We start from the raw sequence: 22,330 nt of genomic DNA on the forward strand, positions 1-22,330 counted from the left end.
AAACATGACTGCTAGATTTCTTTATTTTTTAAAGTGGTTCTTTTTTTTTCTCTTGTCCTTGTTTTGTTTGATTCCTACCTCTGCCTTTCCACACCTGCAGATTACCAAACCAGTACGTAACCTTCCAGATTTTTCTCCGCGCTCATTAGGTGTACACACACACAAACACACACACACACACACACACACACACACACACACACACGGGGATTTTGGAATGTTTCATCATTGTTGTTCATTGATTATTTCACAAAAATAGAGTCTTATATATACTGTAATACATCTTGCTTTTTCACGCATCAATATCTCACAGGGATCTATCAAAGTTTATTGGTATACCTTATTCCTTTACAAAGCTGCAAAATATTTAATGGATACACAACTTATTTAGCCATCCTTCTCAGTCCTTTTTAAGATTATATTTTTAAGTAATCTCTCCACTCAGCATGGGGCCCAAACCTCCGACCCCGAGATCAAGATTCGCGTGCTCCACTGACTGAGCCAGCCAGGGTTCCCTAGCTATTCTTCTATTTGTGAATGTTTGTATTCATTCTTCCCAGATGGCTGCCAATATAATCAATGCTGAAATCAACATCATTGTGCATATGCCCTTAAATACTGGTGCTTTCAATTTATACACACACACACACACACACACACACACACGAATGTTTACGTATAAATACACATATTTATGTTAATAGATATTTCCATACTGATATACAAAAACAGGCTGTTATAATTCACCTTTCCTTTCCGTATGTAATAACGTGAGGTTATTCTTTTCTTCATATCCATACCAGCATAAAGTGTTATGATTCTTTTACAATTTTGACAACTTAATGGATGCATTTCCTTGGCTACTAATGAATTTCAGTATTATCTCATAATTTTTTATCCAACTAAATTTATTCTTTGAGTTGTCTGTTCATACCATCTGCCCCTTTCCTTACGGGTTGCTTAGGTTTTCTTAATCTGTAAGATGTCTTTCTATATTTTGGATATTGGCCCTTTGTCTATCAGCATTATTATAGATATCTTTCCCGAATCTGTATGTGCTGACTTGGCTGATAGTATATTTTTCTATGTGTTTTTTTTTTACATTTTTTCATATTCAAATATGATTGCTTTCTTATAGCTTCTGGGTTCCCAGTTTTAGTTAAGATGATTTTCTTAAAGATGGCTAGCTAGTTGTGCTAGCGTGATATATTACACAATCCCTACTTTCCCCTGTGAGCTGAACTACCATTTTTGTCACCTATTAAACTTTTTGTATATGAGGATCCATTCATGGATTCTCTGTTCTGTTCCATCTATTTGTCTATTTGTACAGTCAAATCATGTTGATTTGATTACATTAGCTTAAAAAAATATTTTTCTTGTCTATTCATCGGCATTTTTTTGCTTACATGTAAATTTGAAGATCACTTTTATTCAACCCTCTCCACCAGCCCTATTTGGATTCTAATTAGAATTGCATTAAATGCATGTTTCGGTTTTGTGAAAACTGATGTTTTAAAATTATGTAGCTCTTTTAATCTAAGAAATGGTATTTTTTTCCATCTGTTCGGATCTCATTTTATGCCTTTCTTGATACAATTATTCCTAAAGAATTAATAGCTTTTCTGTCCATTATGAGTTGAATATTGCTCACCTTTCCATTCCTAAGTGCTTCTTGCTAGAATAGAAAAACGTTATTGATTTTAACAGTAGTCCTCATATCTAGCCATCTCACCAGACTCTCTTGTTAGTTTTGGTAAAATTTATTTTCATATTATCCCGTCTTTCTGATGGTTACATCAGTTATTTTCTTCGGTTTTTGCTTTTGCTTGAAACTCAGAGTGAAATAAAAATGGAGCTGGTGGGCCACTGTGTCTAAAGCTGTTTTAAATGGAGATTGTCCCTGTATTCCTCCGTATTTGCTCTAGGTGTTTGTTAATAGCCTATTACATGTGAAGAGTCTCCACATTTACTTAGAGATATTTTCAAAGAAAGCGGTCCGTGCATTTTATCACATGCTTTTCCATGTCTGTTGACGATGGGTTTTTTTTTTCTGCTTACTTGATACAGTGAGTTATGTTGATAAATTATATACTGACATAAGTCCTTCTGGTCATAGTATATTATTCCAATGCATTGCGTTTGTCAATCCTTTGTTTAGAACCCTTGCCTCAGAATTCATAAGCGAGATGGGAGTCATTTTTTTGGATTCTTTTCATCAGGTGTAAGGATTAAAATGGAATTGGAGAGCACTTCTTTTTCTCTGGCCTGGAATACTTTAATTACCCTTAGAAATTATGTGTTAATTTTTTAAAAATTATTTGTCTTTCTTTTAATGTTGTTTTAGAAATTATGTTTTTTTTTAAAGGTCAGGTAAAGCTCAGCTGTGAAGCTCATCTGGTCCTAGTGCCTTTTTCAGTTGGTACACCCTTAGCCACCTTTCCAGCGTCTTCTGTGGTAATTCCTCTATTCAGATCTTTGGGTCAATTTTCATTATTTATCTTTTACTGGGAAATTACCCATTTCTTCTGAGTTTTCAGGTTTGTTGCCATGAATTTGGTGGAGCGTGTAGTGGCCTCTTATTTTGTAATTTTAAATTACTCTCTCCTCATCTGTAGTCATGTCTTCTTTCTTGGGTTTGATCTTGTCTGTTTTTGTGTTTTGATTATTTATAGTTCAGTCGGGTGAGTAAGTACTTTATCTATTTCTCGTTGCGTTGTAGAACCTGGTTTTGGATATAGTTACATGTCTACACGGCCAAAAAGTGTGTATTTATTCCTTTCCTTTTTGCCTTCTTTAATCATCATTTTCTATTCTGCTTTATTTACTTCATATCATGTTTTCCCCCATTTTATTACAAACTCATCCACATCATTTTAAAATTAAACTTTCAATATTTTGAGAGAACTATATAATATGATGAATATCATATCATAATAGTGATACAGTTGTAAGAATAATACAGAAAGATCCTATGGACCCTTTGCTTAGTTTCCTCCAGTAGCAACGGCTTGTAAAACTGTAATACAAGATGACAACCAGGATATTGACATTGGTACTGTCAAGGTATAGAACAGTGCCATCATCGTGAGGGTATTCCCTGTTGCCCTTTTATTTTTTTTTAATTTTTAAAAAGATTTATTTATTTGTTTATTTATTTATTAGAGAGAGAGAGAGAGAGAGGGAGAGCATGTGCAGGAGTGGGAAGGGCAGAAGGAGAGGGAAAGAGACTGTCAAGCAGGCTCCGTGCTGAGTGTGGGGCCCAACATGGGGCTCGAACTCGTGACCCTGAACTGAAACTAAGAGTTGGACTCTTAACTGTGCCACCCAGGTACCCTTGCTGTTGCCCTTTTATAGCCATACTCACTACTCTCCAATCCACATCCTCTCCCTGAGCCCTGGCAACTCATCTGTTTCCCATGTCTGAACCTTTGTTATTCCAAGAATGCTATATAAATGGAACCATACAGTATGTTACCTTTGGGATTGGCCTTTTTTTTTTAACTTATAATTCCTTGTGGCTGCATCCAAGATTTTGTCATACACATGATTTTTCATGGGTGCATACTGTTCCACTGCGTGGAAATACAGCATGCAGTGTGAAGTTAAAAATCAGTATTTTAGAAAATAGTTCTTAAAACAATAACTCCACCTTACATTAGTGTAGGTCCTTACTGTTTTCAAAGTACTTTGTCTTAAATGATCTCATCTAATCCCTCAAATAATGCTGTGAGATAGGGACTATGTTATTCATACTACAAACCAAGCAGTTGGGGCCAAGAGGTATTAGATGGCTTGCCTGACTTTACAGAGTGGCAGAACCAGCATTCCCTTCTCCCTTTCCTGCTAATGCTCACCGTCAGGTTTACTGTGTGCCTAGGCATGGGGAGAATCACTTAACATGGATTATCTCATTTAATTCTTCCAACAAACCAATGTGGGTGGTAGAAATTGTATCCCCAGTTACATCAAGAAAACGGAGGCTCAGAAAGTTGAAGTGACTTCAGTGTTTTCGGCTATTCTGCTATTCTGTTACTATTTAAGGAGCTAGAACCATGAAAGCATCCTATTAAACATTCCACAAATGTCAGCGTACACAGATGGGCTCCGTTGTGGTCTATATGCCAGTGTGTTCTGGAGGTTGCATTGACTGGCACCATATCCCCATCTCTTGTTTTTTCTCTCGGCCCTTTGCCATGCCAGCCAAGCATGAGTTTGTCTGCTTCCCAGCTAAGCAGTAGCTGGCGTGTTCTTCTTGGAGGCATGCCCAGACGCTGCAGGAAAGGGGTATGGTGTGCCCAGGAGGCCACATGCCCCATACTGGGCAGGGGCTGGCAATTCTCGTTGGGGTGGGCAGGGGGCGGGATTCTCCACAGGGTTCCCATGGTGCACTTGACAAGAGGGAATGGCGGTTCCCTGGTGTTCTGGCTGGGTCCCAGAGTGCTTCATTTATGTGCCCCTTCAGTTGACATGTGACTGGCTAAGTGTGCAGCTAAGATATGCTTCCTCAGCAGCAAGCGTGTGTGCAGAGGATGGAGCTGAGGTCAGCGGGGATTCCTTCCTGGCCCGCCATCACAGCCACCTTGGCCATGGTACTCTTTTGGTCGCCAGTATCTCTGACTCCTAGAATTCTAGCCTGGCAGCTTTTGGCTTCTGAAGGTTTCTACTCCCTTCTCTTCTTGGCTCCTCGTCTCTGTGGATGCTCGTATAGCAGCACCCAAATTGCTTGTTGTGTTGTGTGTGTACTTGCAGCACTGTTCTCTGTCTCTTTGAATCTGAGCCATTTTCTTTTTTGTCATTTTGGCTGTTCTGAGTGGTTCTTCCCTGAAGAGCCATATCCTGGCACCTTCGATATCCAAGCCACAGAATTCTTTCTCTCACTCAGGTTTGAGCAAAACCCATATATTCTTAGAGACCGTTCTGTGCGTACTATCCTGCTACTAACTTCAAAAAAAGTTACCTGTCTCAGTTACCTTGATCGCACGTACCCAGTCCCGTAATATGAACCAGATTGCCTCGCAGGTTCGTAATTAATTAATTAATTATTGTTGACATATAATATTATATTGGTTTCAGGTATATAACATAGTGAGGCAACAATTTTATATATATATATTATAAAATGCTCACCGGGGTAAGTGTAGTTACCATCTGTCACCATACAAAGTTATTACAGTAGTATGGACTATATTCTCTATGCTGTGTTTTTCATCCCTGTGACTTTTAAATTTTATAACTGCAAGTCTGTACCTCTTAATCTCCTTCACCTATAGTGCCTATCCCCCTACCCTCCTCCACTCTGGCAACCGTCTGTTTTTTCTCCACATTTATGAGTCTGTTTCTGATTTATTTTTTTGGTTTGTTTCTTTGTTTGGTTTTTTAGAGTCTACATGTAAGTGCATCATATGATATTTGTCCTTTTCTGACTTATTTCACTTAGCATAATGCCCTGTAGGTCCATCCGAGTTGTTGCAAGTGACCCGGTTTCATTCTTTTTGATGACCGAGTAATATTCCATTGTCTAAATAGACCGTATCTTCTCTGTCCATTCATCTGTTGATGGATCACAGGTTCTTGATACGTAAGACACCCTTTTGCAAAGGGAAGGGAGTGGAAGGGGGGTCTTGCTACAGTGTAGCCAGGTGCTCCACAGCTCCCCCACACCGATCTTACTCATGGATTCTCATTTTCCTTCTCCTTGCTGTTTTCCTCAGTTTCCTTCCCTTCAAATTTCATTATAGAAATTTCCAAACCTATATATATTATGCCTGTTACTCATTATATATTTTCCGCTCTGAATTGTCACTTCATGCTCTCTGCCCAGTTATTACATAGGGGTATTTCTCTTCTCATTGATCTGCATGAATCATCCATACCTAGAGTATTAATCCTTTATCAACTTTGCAGGAAGTGTTTTCCCCCGATTGTATTCTAACTGGTTGATGATGCTTTTGATGTACAGTTGACGTTTTTATTGGACAAATTGATTGGTTTCCAAGCTGCCTTCAGACCATGGTAATTTCTTCTGGTGTTTTTACACCTGAAAATTTTTCCCCTTCAAAGATCAGGTAGACAATCTGGGTTTTTTTTTTGTTTTTTCATTTATTTTTAGACTGAGAAAGAGAGAGAAAAAGAGCAGGGGGAGGGGCCGAGGGAGAGAAAGAATTTCAAGGACGCTCTGAGCTGAGTGTGGAGCGGACTCGGGGCTCTATCTCACAACCCTGAGTTATGACCTGAACCAAAATCAAGAGTCGGACACTTAACTGACTGAGCCACCCAGGTGCCCCGACAATCTGGTTTTTTAATTGTTTTTTAAAAAATATTTAGCTGTCAGTTCATCTAAAATTCATTTTGTGAATAGTATGAGGTAGGGATATAACTTAACTTTTGGAGCCCTGTTTACTGAATAACCATTCCCTGTGATTACTGCTGTTGTGTACTTAAGTTCTTATGTATGCTAGCATTTATTTTGGGGGCTTGTTGTACTATTCCCTTGATGTCTCTCTTGGGTCCCTCACCAGTTTCATACTCTCATCTTTGCAACAGCTGGCAGGCCAGCTTTCTCTTCACCATTGTTCATAGCCTGCTACTTTACCCACACTTTTTTCTTAGCTAGTCTGAACCACTTTTTCCTTTCAAATGCACTTAGAATCTTTTTGTCAGATTCTCCTTCGACTTCTATTAGTTTTGATGGGGGTGACTTTAAATCTAAAATGTTATTAAAATCGTTATAATACAGAGCCTGTACATATAGGAAAAGATGTGGTAAATTTCTTAATGCGTCCAAGTTTTCTTTTATGTTCTTGAAGGGTGAATCTATGTGTGTATCCCACGTGTTTTCTCATCAGAGTCATCCCTGGCGAGTTTGTAGTTTATGGTATAATTTATTATTTATTATATTTTTCAAAGTAGTTATTACTGGTACATAGGAAAGGTTTTGATTATACATGTTCATTTTATATTTGGCCACCATGCTTAACTATTTTAATAGTTTTTCAGTTGCTTCACTTGGATTATTTTGGAAATTAGTGGTATCAACACCCATAGGGTAATCTTATCTCCTTATAAGAGTGAAACTCCCCACCTCCACCCCATTTCAAGCCTGATTGTATTGGCTAGAACTTCTAGGACAATGTTAAATAATAATGATACTGGCAGGAATTGTTGCCCTGCTTCTGATTTTAATGAAAATGTTTCTAGTGTTTTCAACTGTTGATTCTGATGAAGGTTGTTGGTTTAGATTAGATGTCCTTTATATTTTTTTTTTTAAAAAATCAGGAATGGTTGTCAAATGTAGCTAATTTAGCTAATGGTTTTTAAAAATCTGTTGAGAGGTTCATTTGGGTTTTCTCCTTTGACCTCCCCATTTGGTATGTTAAATGAATAGATTTCCTAAGAACATACTTGGTTGGATTTCTAAGGTCAGCTTTCCTCTTCCTCTGCATGCTTGGGAGAGATTCAGGATTGGCTCCCATATTATGAATTTGATTGATTTTGCTCTTTGCCATCTCCAGTGTGATAATTATTTCTGCTGCTACAATCTTAATTTCTTTCTAATTCTTCCTTGCTTTCCTAAGCTCTCTTTTCTCCCCAGTTTGGTATCTTTCCTTCTCAGTATTTTTTTTTTTAAGTAATCTCTGTGCCCAACATGGGGCTCGAACTCAGGACCCCGAGATCAAGAGTCACATGCATCACTGACTGAGCCAGCCAGGCGTCCCAGCCAAGTGCTACTTTAAACTAGAAATTCAGTGTGTATTTTGGTTGAGAGCAGAGGTCAGAAATCTTTTTCTGTAAAGGGCCAGATAGTAAACTTTCTGAATGTTGTGGGCATATGATCTGTGTTTTAATGATGTAACTTTTTTGTAGCATGAAAGCACCATAGACCGTACCTAAGTGAATGGGCTTGGCTGTGTTCCAATAAAACTTTATTTACAAACACAGGACAACCAGATGAAAAAGTTCTGGAGCTCGGTGATGGTGATGGTTGTATGGCAGTGTGAATGGACTTAATGCCACTGAACTGTCTACTTAAAAATGGTCATGATGGTAAATTTTGTGATATGTGTATCTTACCACACCAGAAACTGCCCCCCACCCCGAACATAGCAAGGCGACCATATTTTGCTGACCCTGAGTTTTGAGCAATTAAATCTAGTACATGGAGAGAGAGGGAGGGAGGAAGAAATTAAATGTGTCCAGCAGGACAGTGACACTTTTGAGGAATACCTTAGTGAGAGCAGGGCGGGGTTCTGGAAAAGTGCAATTCTCCGTGGTGACATCATCCCATGGTCTTTAGGGATAGAGAGACTCAGAGTTCGTAGTCCCACTTTTTGCCATAAAGATCAGATCAGGGATTTTTCTACTCCCGAGGCAGCTTAACAGCCAGCCAGTCCTTCCTTCTTGGTGACTGGCGATGCTTCCGGTAGATGATGGGGTCTCTTCCCCGGGCTAGAACGTCCCAGCTTTTTAGTTGTTGACCATAGCAGACTGACTGGATAAAAAACAGGAGCCACTAGTCAGAGTCAGCTGGTTCTGCACCTCCTTGCCAAGATTCCTGAGCCATCAGGATTCATTTGTCAGCTGGAGACCCGGGCCCTTGGCAGCGGGAACAATGCCGTTCTCGGGACCCCACGCCGCTTTTTTCTCAGCGGTGTGGAGAGGATGCTCCTGCTTTCCGGCTCCAGCCTTGGCCTCCCTCAGCTCGACCAAGACCTTGAAGGAGCCCCCAGTCCAACCGAGGTCTTTCTGCTCAGAGCAGCGGGTCTCTGCTGTGTTTAATGCTGTTCTTGGAGCAGAGTTAGCAAATCGAGGTCCATGTATATTATCCCCCGCACCCCCCTCCAGCACACGGTGGTTTGGACTTTGCTGGTCTCTGTTGGGTCTGTTATCTTGGCTGAAGGAGGGTGTTGTCACCACGTGGTGGCATGCACTCACTCCCCCTTCCCAGTCTCCATGGATCCCAGCACCACAGAGCGCTCTGAGTGCAGTCAGCCTCTTAGTTTTCAGCTTACTCGTTGGCATCCTGGCTGCTGGGGTTTTTTTTGTTTTTTGTTTTTGAAGAGGGTGAAATTCTCGGTTTCACAAGGGACTGGGAGCCTCTTAGGGAAGCCAGCCTTTTGGAACTCTGCTGTGTCTGATCTGGGGTATTTTGAAGGACCAAATGAAGGAAAAGGGAGTGGCTGTGATGATTTCCCTGGCTTTGGGTTGTGATCAGAACAGTTCAGCTGCCTCGAGAGCACCCACGGCTTAACGTGCCTGGTTATCCAAGTGTGTGCCTCAAGGGTTGGGGCGGGGGGGGGACTTGGAGAGTGAGTCACTGAGCAGTGCTGACTGAATGGCAGGCCACGCTTCCCCCACCCTGCCCCGTAAGAAAAGTGCATGGCAGAAAGCTAGCGCACATCTTCCGGCGCGGGAAGTGTACCGAGGCCCTTCCCCCGTGAGCAAGCGGAAACCCTTAAATCTGCTCATTTTCATGTCCACATGGAGAGGAGTGGATCTGTGATGCAAGTGGGATTATTTGGTCATGAGTATCTGCTGACTCAGTCTGGAGAGGATTTTGAAGGCGATGAGATGAAATTTCATCTGTGCTGCAGAGAGCAGGGGGCACGTTGCTGGCTGGAGAGAGGACTGTAGGCCGGGTGTGAGCCAAGGTAGGTGAGGGAGGCATGGGGCTGGGGGAGGGGCAGGAGGGCAGCCTGACATGTGATCTTGGCTTTGCAAGATTGATGCTCCATTGACCTTTGGGCCGCATGATATGATGAGAGTTCAGCAGCCCCACGACCTTCTCTTTTTCTAGATCCCACTTAGTGTACTTTCAAATTTTTAAACAGTGGGACTTGGAGCAGGTAGCCTTTTCCTCTTGCCGGCACTGTCCTGAGTTCAGGAGGGGGGCTCAGGTTGGACCTCCTGTGTCTTAATGTCTCGGAATGGCTTGACCATTGCAGCACCCCGTTTTTTAGTGCTCCACACGTCAGCTGCCCTGGGACCCCAAAAAGAGCAGCCTTTTGGCACCTTCACCTCGGAGGTGGCTGCTTCGGGCTTAGTTTTGGACTCAGTGCACCTGGGGTTTGGGAGACTGTCTCTGACCCGAGCAGCTTTATTAAGACTGCTCTTGGCAAGGGAGAGAAAGCCCTATGTATGAATGCTTGCAGGTTTGCAAGGGAGACACCAGGAACCTAGAAAATCCATCGTAAGTACGTAGCCGTGCAAGGGGACCAGTTTCTTGTCTTACGCACAACGCTGCTTTGGTGCCTGCTTTCCTAGGAGCCATTACCGGTCAGGTTGCTGCCTTGTATCCGTTCATATTCTTCCTTAATGCTCAGAAGGGGGAAGATGCTTTCAGGTTGTTCGCAGGCCTCCTCTCCTTCCGTCCACACCAGAAGCTGCGTTCCTTCCCACGTGTACGTAGTCAGTTTTGTTCTCTCTCGGGAGCTTTGGCTGCCCCAGTCCTGGCCCATATTTTCTGACTGAGTGTTCTCAGCGCTCCAACCAAATCCTCTCCAGGAAATCTCTCTGAAGGTTTCTGGAGCAGGGACTGCTTTTATTTCTTTTTTTTTTTCTTTTTCGTCGTCTTCTTCTCGGGCTGTTGCGCTTTAAACGTGTGTTTGGATGTCTATCATCTCCTGGTAAAAGGAATGCTGGGGAGGCAGGTAACTTTTCCCACCAAGGAAAGTGTGGAAAGCAGTAGAATGGGGACTGATCATTTTGGGCCTCTCTTCACTTCATCAGCCCACCCAGTCCTTACAGAAGCCAAGTGGCGCATCTACGATGCTATATATCAGGCAAGAGCAATTCCAGAAAAAAAAAAGGCAGTACAGCATAATAGGTGAGGTTTGGGCAAGATCTGTAGGTGCCGTATGGTGGGTAATGAAGAGATAGAAATATTTTGTTTTTATAAAACTCATCCATGATCACTGGAAGAAAAACATCAAACGTTACGGAAAGCAATCATGTGGAAAATGAGAGTACCCGATAATTTCTCTGGTAATATGTAGGTATAATATCCTCCCAGGCTTCGGCATGTACATACCCAATTTTTATTTATATTTTTTTAAAAGATTTTATTTATTTATTTGAGACAGAAAGAGAGTGAGAGAGAGAGCACAAGTAGGGGAGAGGAAGAAGCAGGTTCTCTGCCGAGCAGGGAGCCCGACTAGGGGCTCGATTCCAGGACCCTGAGATCATGACCTGAGCTGAAGGCAGACATTTAACCAACTGAGCCACCCAGACGCCCCATACCCACTTTTGAAAAAATAAATTTGGGATTATTCTAGGCATCTCCAAAGATATGATTTGTAGTCTCTCCAAAGTTAATATACCATGATATTTCCCCATGTCATTAAGTATTCTGCACATGATTTCTTTTTGTTTTGTTAATTTAAAATCAATTAATTAACAGAGTGTATTATTAGTTTCAGAGCTAGAGTGTAGTGATTCATCAGTTGTGTATCACACCCAGTGCTCATTCCATCAGGTGCCCTCTTTAAGGCACATGATTTCTAATGACGGCATAGTATTTGATATTTGATCATTCGGATGACCAGAATATGATATATTTAAACAGCACCCTGTTATTCGACATGTGGTTTGATGGACAAATACTGTTTTAAAGGAACCTTACAGGGTGCTGTGAAAGTTGATGGCTGAGGTTATATAGTTGTGGTTTGGCCACTTCGTAAGACTTCTGAGCAAGGCTGACAGTCTCAGCCTCCGTTTCCTCATTGGTAAAAGGATGCTATGAATAGTAACTGCTTCCTTGAGTGGTGGTAACAATTAGATGAGTTGCTCCGTGTTCATTTCTTAGCATGGATCCCAACAGACTAATCAGCAAATGTTAAAAATACATAGCCTGAGTTTTGTCTCCATGCTTCATCTTGTGTACTTATCTCACTGTTAGAATTAGGATCCCAGGGAATGAAAATTCTTTTCATTCAAACAAGCAGAATTTCAGAATGCAGACTGCTTTCATTCAGATAAGTAGCCCCTTTTATTAGTTGAGTGCCTTACACATTGGGGCTTTGGTCAACTGTCTGGACTTCACAGGAGAAGAAAGTTCTGTGGCGTCTGCAGATGGGTGCCCCGTTTGCTCTAGAGCAAGCAGGTAGGAAACCACCAGTTACGATCGTCCTGTATTCTATCTTTAATAGTCTCTAAAGCCTTCTATCTCTGTGCCCACAGGCAAAGCCTGTCAAACCTTCTTGTTACACTTGTTTTTCTTTTCGTGTGGTTTTTTTTTTCTTTTCCAGTTCTTACCCTGAACAGATTTCAAATGTATAGAAAAGGGAGCAGGGCAGCACACCAAACACTCGTATGATCTCTACCTAGGTTCAGCAGTTTTTGTCCTGGTTTCTGATACATGAGTTAAAAACTGTGAGATCCTGACTGCACTTCCTGCTCTGCGACAGGATTATACTGCAGAGCCTCACGGGGGGGCGGGAGGGGGGCAGAAAGTGCACGTTGCAGGCGCATGGGTGGCTCGGTCGGTGGAGCATCTGCCTTTGGCTCCGGTCATGATCTCGGGGTCCTGGGATCGGGCGCCGTGTCCGGGCTCCCTGCTTCTCCCTCTCCCACTCCCCCTGCTTCTGATCTGTCTTTCTCTGTCAAACGGATAAATAAACTCTTCAAAAAAAACTAAAGTGCACGCTCTCAGGCCAAGAGCCGATGGAGAAGAGACGGTCAGAGTGGAAGGACCCTGGGCCCTGGGATAGTGGCAATAGATCTGTTTGTATAATACAAATTATGGAAAATAAATCTCAACATGGCTTCTGGCTGAAGGGAAAGAGTAGATCCAGGTGTCCCTCACCATGATGAGCTGTGTCGGGTGAAAAATGTAATTTGCAGAGGGATAGAGGGAGAGTATATCATTTATTTCATGGAATAACTAGGAAACAGTGTATATGGTTTGTGGATACATACAAATGTAATAAATCTATAAAATCATAGGAAGGAATCCCACGATTTCTGATTCAAGGTTTCCCCTGGTTGGGGAGTATGCAGAAGGGGTCCACAGGGCTTCAGCTGAATCTGTAACGTTCAAATTGACGAAAGCAGGATGGTAGGCACAGAGGTTATTTTTTTTATACTTAAGGAAATTTTAACATAGGGAACTAAAGTGAAGAAACATTGCTTAAAACGCTTCTTAGAATCTAGGGTCATTTATTTTGTGGTTGTTAAAAGTCGAGACTGGGGGCGTCCAGTGTTTTGTTTTTATATATATATATTTTAAATTTAATTATCGCACTATAAAATTGACTTTTTGGTATACAGTTCTATGAGTTGCTTCCTCTTCTTCGCCGTTGTGAATAATGCTGCTATGAAATGGGTGTACAAATATTCATCAGAGACCCTGCTTTCAGTTCTTTTGGGTAAATACCCAGAAGTGGAATTGCTGGATCATATGGTAATTTCATTTTTAATTTTTTGAAGAACTGCCAAACTGTTTTACACAGCTGCTGTACCATTTTACATTCCCACCAAGAGTATACAAGAGTTCCAATTCCTCCACGTCCTTGCCAATATTTGTTATTTTCTGTGGGTTTTTTTTTTTTTTTTGGTAGTAGCCATTCTAATAGTGTCAGATAGTATCTAATTGGGATTTTGATTTGCATTTCATTTTCTAACATCCATGTGATTCCTTCTTTGATCCATTGGTTGGTTAAGAGTGTGTTATTTAATTTCACACATTTGTGAATTTTCCCATTTTACTTCCCATTACTGATTTTTAACCTCATCGTGTTGTGGTTAGAGCAGATACTTTGTATGATATCTATCTATGTTTTCTAAATTTTTAAAAAAGATTTTATTTATTTATTTGAGAGCAAAAGAGCAGGAGCAGAGGGAGGGATAGAGGGAGAAGGAGAAGCAGGATCCCCGCTGAGCACGGGGAGGGGTGGGGGGGGTTCGATCCCGGGACTCTAAGATCATGACCTGAGCTGAAGACAGACAGTTAACCGACTGAGCAACACAGGCGCCCTGATATCTACCTTTTCAAATCTACTGAGACTTAATTTATGGCCAACATATGGTCTATCCTGGAAAATGTCCCATGGGCACTTGAGAGTAATGAACTCTATTGTTGCTGGTTAAAGTGTTCTGTGTACGTCTGTTAGATCTAGTTGGTTCATTGTGTTGTTCAAGTCCTTTTTTTCCTTGCTTTTCTTCTCTCTGCTGTTCTATTATTGAGAGTGGAGTATTGAAGTCTCCAATTATTATAGAGCTGTCTATTTCTCCCTTTGATTCGGTCCGTTTTTGCTTTATATACACTAATGGTCTGTTATTAAGTGTGTGCATGTTTATAATTGTTACATCTTTTTGTGGTATTGAACCTTTGATTAATAAGTGATATCCTTTGTCTCTTGTAAACTGTTCTGATTTATAGTCTATTTTGCTTAATATTAGTATAGCCACCCCTGCTCTTTTTTTGGTTACCATTTGCATAATATTTTTTTCCATCCTTTCACTTTCAGCCTGTTTGTGTCTTAAATCTAAAGTGAGTCCCTTGTAGACAGCCTAGAATTGGATCATGTTTTTTATTCATTCAGCCAGTCTCTGTCCTTTAGTTGGACAGTTTTAATCCATTTACATCTAAAGTAATTAGTGATAAGGAGGGACTTCTGTAATTTTGCTAGTTGTTTTCCATATGCTGTATAATTTTTTTGTCCCTCATTTCCTGCATTACTGCCTTCTTTTGTGTTTGGTTGATTTTTTTAGTAGTCTAACAATTTAATTCCCTTATCATCTCTGTTTGTATATATTCTTTAACTATTTTCTTTGTGCTTATCATGGAGTTTACATTTAACATCCTAAAGTTATAGCATTTTACTTTGAGTTTATATGAGCTTAATTTAAATGACATACAAAAAGCTTCTCCTTTATAACTTCATCCTCACCCCTTTCAGGTATTGATGACACAAAATTACATCTTTATGCAATGTGTGCCCCAAAACATAATTATTTTCAAATGCATTAGTCTCTTAAATTATGCAGAAAACAAAATGTGCAGTTACAAACCGAAATTATACTAGTTTTTATACACTGTGGTTTTTTAAACATATTAATCTCTAAAACTATGTAGAAAACAAAACGTTGGAATTATAAACTGTGTTAAGATAATACTAGCTTTTATCATTGCCCATGTATTTACCTTTACCATGATCTTTCATTCTTTATATGGCTTCGAGTGATGGTCTGGTGTCATTTTATTTCAACCTACAGGACTCTCTTAGCCTATCCCTAAACCCCAGCAACCACTGATTAGTTCTCCTTCACTATAGTTTTGTTGTTTAGGGAACATCATCAGAATGGAATCCTGTAGTATGTAACCTTTGAGACTGGCTTTATTCGCACAGCTTTAAGATTCATCCAAGTTCTCGTATGTATGAGTTGTTCATTCATTTTTTTTTAAAGATTTTATTTATTTATTTGACAGAGATAGAAACAGCCAGCGAGAGAGGGAACACAGGCAGGGGGAGTGGGAGAGGAAGAAGCGCTCATAGCGGAGGAGCCTGATGTGGGGCTCGATCCCATAACGCCGGGATCACGCCCTGAGCCGAAGGCAGACGCTTAACCGCTGTGCCACCCAGGTGCCCCTGTTCATTCATTTTTGTTGCTGAGTATGTATACACCACATTTTATTGGTGTGTCTGTACCATAATTTGTTCATCCAGTCACCCCTTGAAGGACATTTGGGCTGATTCCAGACTTTGGCTACTATGAAGAGAGGTGCTGTGAACATCTGTGTAAAGGGTTTCATGTAAACATGTTTTCATTAAACTAGGGTAAATAGGTAGCAGCAGGATTATTGGGTCAAATGATAAGAGTATTTTTAACTTTAAAAGCTTTTTATAAACTTTAGAAGAAACTCCCAAACTGTTTTTCAAATTGTTTTTATATTTCCACCAGCAATGTATTAGGAGAGTTCCCATTTCTCTACCATCTCTCCAACATTTGCTATTGTTAGTATTTCTGTTTTAGTAATTCTTATAGGTGAGGAGTTGTATCTTATTGTGGTTTTAGTTTGCATTTCCCTAATGATACGGAACATCTTTTGCTGTGTTTATTTGCCATCCATGTATCCTTTTTGGTGAGGTGTCTGTTCAAGTTTTCTAGCCCATTTTTTAATTGGGTTGTTTGTTTTCTTATTATTGAGTGTCAGTATTCTTTATACACTCGGGACAAAAGTCCTTTGTTGGGTATTTTATTTGCATATGTATTCTCCCATTCTATAGCTTGTGTGGTCATTTTTGTCAAAAGTGTCTGACACAGAGTGAAATTTGAGATTTTGATTAAGTTCAGTTTATCATTTTTTGAACATTTTGTGTTTTTAGTGTCATATTTAAGAACTACTTGCTTAACTAAGGGTCATGGAGATTTTCTGCTATGTCTTCTTATAAAACTTTTATAATTTTACATTTTCTTTGAAGATTTTTAAAAAAGATTTTATTTATTTATTTGAGAGAAAGAGGGAGTGAGAGAGAGAGAGCAGAGCAGCGGGGAGCTTGATGCAGGGCTTGATCCTGGGACTCTGGGATCATGACCTGAGCTAAAGGCAGACGCTTAACTGAGCCACCCAGGAGCCCCTACATTTTCTATTTAGATTTATGACTTAGCTTTTATGTAAGTTGCGAGGTTTAGGTTAAATGCATTATTTTATATATTATGTCGATTTACTGTAATACTATTTATTGAAAAGGCTATGGCTTTTCTCCACTGAATTGCTTTTGCACTATTGCAAAAAATCAAATTACTATTCACTCTGGGTCCGTTTCTGGGCTATTATGTTTCACTGTTGATGTGTTTTCTTGGCCAGTATTGTACTATTTTGGTTGCTATAGCTTTATAGTAAGCCTTAAAATCTGGTAATGTGATTCCTTCATCTTCTCCTTTTGCAAAATTATTTTAGTTATTCTACTTTCTTTACCCTTCCATATACATTTTAGAGTCAGTTTATCTGTATCTGCAAAATACCCTGTTAGGATTTTGGTCAGAAGTACATTGAGTCTATTGGGGCGCCTGGGTGGCTCAGTTGGTTAAATGTCTGCCTTCAGCTCAGGTCATGATCTCAGGGTCCTGGAATCGAGCCCCTAGTCGGGCTCCCTGCTCAGTGGGGAGCCTGCTTCTCCTTCTAGCTCTGCCTGCTGCTCCCCCTGCTTGTGCTCGCTGTCTCTCTGTCAAATAAATAAAATCTTAAAAAAAAAAGAAGTACATTGAATCTATAGATAGTTTTGGTGAGAGTTGACATCTTTGCTATGTTAAGCCTTTCAGTCTTTGAACATGGTACGTCTATTTATTTAGGTCCTCTCTGATTTCTGTTATGAACTTTTTACAGTTCTCGGTATACAGATTCTGTACATATTTTCTTAGACTTATATTTAAATATTTCGGTTTTGGGGGAGATATTATAAATAGTATTTTTTTTAATTGGTTTCCAGGGGCGCCTGGGTGGCTCAGTCAAGCGTCTGACTCTTGGTTTTGGCTCAGGTCATGATCTCGGGTTCCTGGGATTGAGCCCCTCATCAGGCTCTGCGCTTAGTGTGGAGTCTGCTGGAGATTTTCTCTCTCTCCCTCCCCCTGCGTGCTCTCTCTCTGTGTCTCTCTCAAATAAATAAATAAAATCTTTAAAAAATTGGTTTCTAATTTTGCACTGTTATGTAGAAATATTATTGATGTTTTTGTGTTGACGTTACAATCCTATAACCTTGCTAATTCATGCATCAGTTCTAGGAGTTTTTTTGTAGACTCTTTGAGATTTTCTACATATATAATCATGTTCTTTGCAAATAGGGACAGTTTAATTCTTCCTTTCCACTCTCTATTATTTTTGTTGCCTTATTGATTTTTGGGAGTGGGCACTCTTGTTCCTGATGTTAGTGGGGGGAGCATTTCACCAGTTTTTCACCAGTAATTATGATTTTGGGTGTTGTAATTTTTTTAGATGGTTGAGGAAGTTCCCTAATTTGGTGGTTTTTTAAAAATCATAAATAGATGTTGAATTGTGGCAAATGTCTTTTTTATATCAATTGATATGATCATGTACTTTGTATTCTTTACACTGTTAATCTGGAAGAATTTATTAATTGAATTTCAAACACTGAATCAACTTTTCATTACCAAGACAAAAAAACACTTGGTCACAGAATATTATTCTTTAAAAAAAAATTTATTAGGCTCCACATGTATGGATCCCAATGCAAGGCTTGAACTCATGACCCTAAGATGAAGACCTGAGCTGAGATCAAGACTTGGGCACTTAATCAACTGAGCCACCCAGGCACCCCCAGAATATTATTCTTTTTATATTGCTGCATTAGATTTGCTAAAATTTTACTGAGGAGCTTTGTGTCTGTATTCATGAGGGAATATGCATTTAGTTTTGGTTTTTTTTTTTTTTGTTTTTTTTTTTTTTTGTACTGTATTTGTCTGGTTTGTTATCTGCATCATAATAGCCTCATAAAATGAGTTGAGAAATGTTTCCTTCTGTTTTATTTTCTGGACAAGATTGTGTAAATATTTGGTAGACTTAGTCACAGAAACCATTTGAGTCTGGAGATTTCTTATTCAGAAGATTTTAACTACAAATTCAGTTGTTTAAAAAGATGTATGTTTGACTTGTAACTTATTAGTTTCAGGTGTACAACATTATGATTTGAAATTTTTATATATTCTGAAACATTCATCATAATAAATCTGGTTAACATTCATCACCACAGTTATAATTTTTTTTGTGATGATAACTTCTAAGATCTGCTCTCTTAGCAACTTTCAAATATATATTACAGTATTATTAACTATAGTCACTGTGCTGTATGTTATACCCCCATCACTTAATTTATTGTATAACTGGAAGTTTGTGCTTTTTGACCACCTTTACCCATTTCGCCCACCCTGACTCTCTGCCTCTGGCAACCACCAGTCTGTTCTCTGCGTCTGTGAGCTCAGTTTTTGTTTTTTTTATATTCCACATGCAAGCAAAATTGGATGCTATTTGTCTTTCTCCATCTGACTTATTTCCCTTAGCATAATTTCCTCAAGGACCATCGATGTTGTTGCAAATGGCAAGATTTGCTTTTTTATGGCTGAATAATAGTCCATTGTATAGATATTCAATTTCTAGAATAGATCTCTTCAGGGTATGAATTTTATCTTGGGTGAGTTTTGATAATTTGTGGTTTAAATGGAAATTCTCCGTTTTATCTAAGTTGTCAAATTTCTGTGCATAGACTTGTTCCAGTTTCTCATTATTCTTTTAATTCCTGAGGGGTCTGTAGGGATGTCCCTGCTTTCCTTCCTGATGTTGGTGAGTCCTGTCTTCTCTCTTTTTGTCCATGTCATTCTTCTTAGAAGCTTATCAGTGGTATTGACTTTTTCAGAGGCAAGCTTTCAGTTTTATTGATTTTTCTCTATTTTTGTTTTTACTTCCACTGATGATTGCTCCTATAATTGTTTCATTCCTTCTGCTTGCTTTTGGTTTATCTTGCTCTTGTTTTCTGGATTTTTACATCAGAAGCTTGGATTACTGAGCTGAGATGATTCTTTTTTTTTCCTGATCTCAAAATTTTATAAGCATCTGACACATTTTGATATCTTTTTTTTAATTTTTGTCCAGTTCAAAGTATTTTATAATTCCCTTTGAGAATTCCTCTCTATGAATTTGCCTTTCCAGTCACTTATAGAACTTGCCATCTATTCCATACTTTTTGGTTCCTGGTTGTAACTAAGTGCAGTAAATTGAAATACAAGTCATCTCATGAGGGTTTTTCATAGCTTCATTTGTTGTTATGAATAGTAATGTGATACTCATTTACATTGCTTTATTAAGGATAATAGTAGCTGCCATATATTTAGTGCTTACTATCTCCTAAGCACCATGTTGATCAGTTTACATGGTCTCATTAAATTCTCTCAACAAACTTTTCAGTGAGGTACTGTTATTAACCCTGTTTTATGATTGAGGAAACTGACACACATATTTTAAGTCACTTGTCCAGAGCCCCTCAGCCAGAATGTGGTAGATATGGAATTTGAGAATAGGTTTGTTGCCAAATGGTGAATTCTTCACCATTATGCTGCATTTCCTTTCATTATTTCATTCCTTGCCTTGTCAGTAAGATGTTATTTTCTTGAAGGCAGATACTATGTCTTAAACTGATCTCCTTGTCCCTACAGCACCTGGAACCACGTTAGACACATAGTAATGCTTGATTTATGTTTGTGGAACTCAATTTAATGGCATGAACCTACCTGGAAGAGAATTAAACCTGTGACATATGCCATATTGCCCCAGTTTCTTACCAACTAAGCTAATTTAGCTCAGTCTCCAACACAAAAACAAAAAAGCTGACAAAATATTTGTGACAATAGTAATGGCCAAGGCTTTGAGCTGTCAAGGAGATTTGTAAGTATGACTAACTGAAAAGAAGTCCACCTCCAAGTTGTGCTGTTTAGTTCAGACCTTCAGTCTGTCCTTTTGCTCTCTATGGACCTCCTTTTCATACTTCAAATTTGTTTCATGGTTCGACTCTCTCACATGATTTCCTTTCTATCCCTCCCCGCCCTTTACATCTTGAAGCTTTAGGTAAACTCTTCACCATTTGTTTATGAAACACACATGTGAGTCTTACTATATACCACGTGCTCTTCTAAGCACTTTATACATATTAACTCCTTATAACAATCCCATGAGTCGGGTACTGTTGTTCTCATTGTACAGGTGAGGGAACTCTCACAGGACTTTCTAGTGGCCCATTATCCATTTCCCATACACAATAGAAATCTGAGTGGCAGGCTGCAGATGGATATAAAGTGAAAACAAAAGCCTTTGGCTTTCATATGGCCAGTCACTTACCTGTTGGGCTGTGCTCAGGGTCTATAGAGGGCAGTGCAGGTATATAATTGGGGGACGGCTTTGCCACAAAACACCCAGGGGGTTCTGTTGCCCTTAGCCATGACCCTCTCTCCTAGTAGGCAGCCCAGAATCTTTTCCTACCTGTCCTACAGTCTAACTCACACACACACACACACACACACTCTCTCTCTCTCTCATACACACACACTCGTGGAACATGTATAATGTTCGTGGTTCATGTCTTGGATTTAAAGCAGGGTATAGTGACATAGTCTCGAAACTTGGTGAGATCTGAGTGTGACTTCTCCCTCCGACTCTTGCTATCTATGTGATTTGTAGCAAGTCATGTAATCACTCAGTGTTTTGATGTTCTCAGCTGTGAAATTAAAGAAGACGATAATGATTATAATAGAAACTGAGGGATAAATCAGACGATGCATTTTAATACTTAACACAGTGATTGGCATGTGGTAATGCTCTATACATGTTCAATCCTTTTGCAATTATTGATGTGTAAGACCTTTTTATATATTAGGGATAATCCACGCTTTGGCATATATGTAGCTTGTAGAACTGAATTTTGAGGACCCAGAACAGGCTTGTCTTTATCTGGGAATTTCTTAGCTGTTTAATCTTGACATTGGTTTTCTCTTCTCTGTTTCTGGCCTTTCATGGGCCCTTGGGATCAATTCCATCATCTTCACGATTTAACTTTCGGTGCCCGGATAGCTAATTGGCTTTGTGTAAATGCCAGCATTCTTTTAAGGCCAGTGGCAAAGCCTGGCACCAGAGTCCAGCTTTACCTGGGCTATTAATGCGATGTTTCCCTCTCCCGGGGTGAATGTTTAGGCTGTGGCTAAACAAGAATGTTTATGCCCAGGACTTCCCGTAGGCAGGCCCAGGGACAGAGTTAGGCCGGGCCTGGAATGGCCACTGATGACCCCTGCTCTAGGCACTTGAGGCTTGAGCAAGAGTCTTCAGCACTCAGTTCTCAGAGCACGGAGCGCCCCCTGGAATGACCCTGTTGTAAAAGCATGGTAACCTGGCCAGCCCTGGGAGCTGGAGTGACATTGCTTTGGTGCTGGAGGACTGTGATGGCTTGGCGTGGCCTTGGAGCATTCTCCCCTTGGTCACCCCCCTGAAAGTGTATTTACACCTAGGCCAGGGGATGGGTAAGGTAGTAGAGAGACCCCTGAAACCAGAAGGGAGGAAACAGGAGCCTCTGTGGCTTTCCACCTGAGGCCATGTTTGTGAGGGAGGGTGGCGGGCCCAGGGGGGAGTCTGATATCAGGCAGTGAGGGGGATATAAGAGTTTGGGGTCTGAAGTTAGATAAACCTGCATCTTGAGCTTGAATCTTGGCTCTTCTATCTTATGTGTGACATGAACCGGGCCACTTTGATTCTCTGAACTTGGTTTCCTCATCAACAAATGGAAAAAGTAATTGTACCTGTCTCAGAAGATTGCTGTAAAAATTAAGCGAGAGAATT

General features: G+C 40.0%; 1 protein-coding gene across 4 annotated transcripts in view; it reads left to right on the forward strand.

Annotated features, from left to right (window-relative positions):
* TMEM164 (transmembrane protein 164) overlaps positions 1-22,330 on the forward strand; it is a 160,399-nt gene that overhangs the window by 68,487 nt on the left and 69,582 nt on the right. The window contains exon 1 of one of the 4 annotated variants that reach the window (XM_019804701.2): positions 9,329-9,650. The exons of the other annotated variants lie outside the window; for them this stretch is intronic. The gene's annotated coding sequence lies outside the window, so the exon portion shown is untranslated. Of the gene's footprint in view, positions 1-9,328; positions 9,651-22,330 lie in introns of those variants that run through there. 4 annotated transcript variants of the gene reach the window in all.

Source organism: Ailuropoda melanoleuca, chromosome X, assembly GCF_002007445.2.
Source record: "Ailuropoda melanoleuca isolate Jingjing chromosome X, ASM200744v2, whole genome shotgun sequence".
NCBI classification, from domain to species: domain Eukaryota; kingdom Metazoa; phylum Chordata; class Mammalia; order Carnivora; family Ursidae; genus Ailuropoda; species Ailuropoda melanoleuca.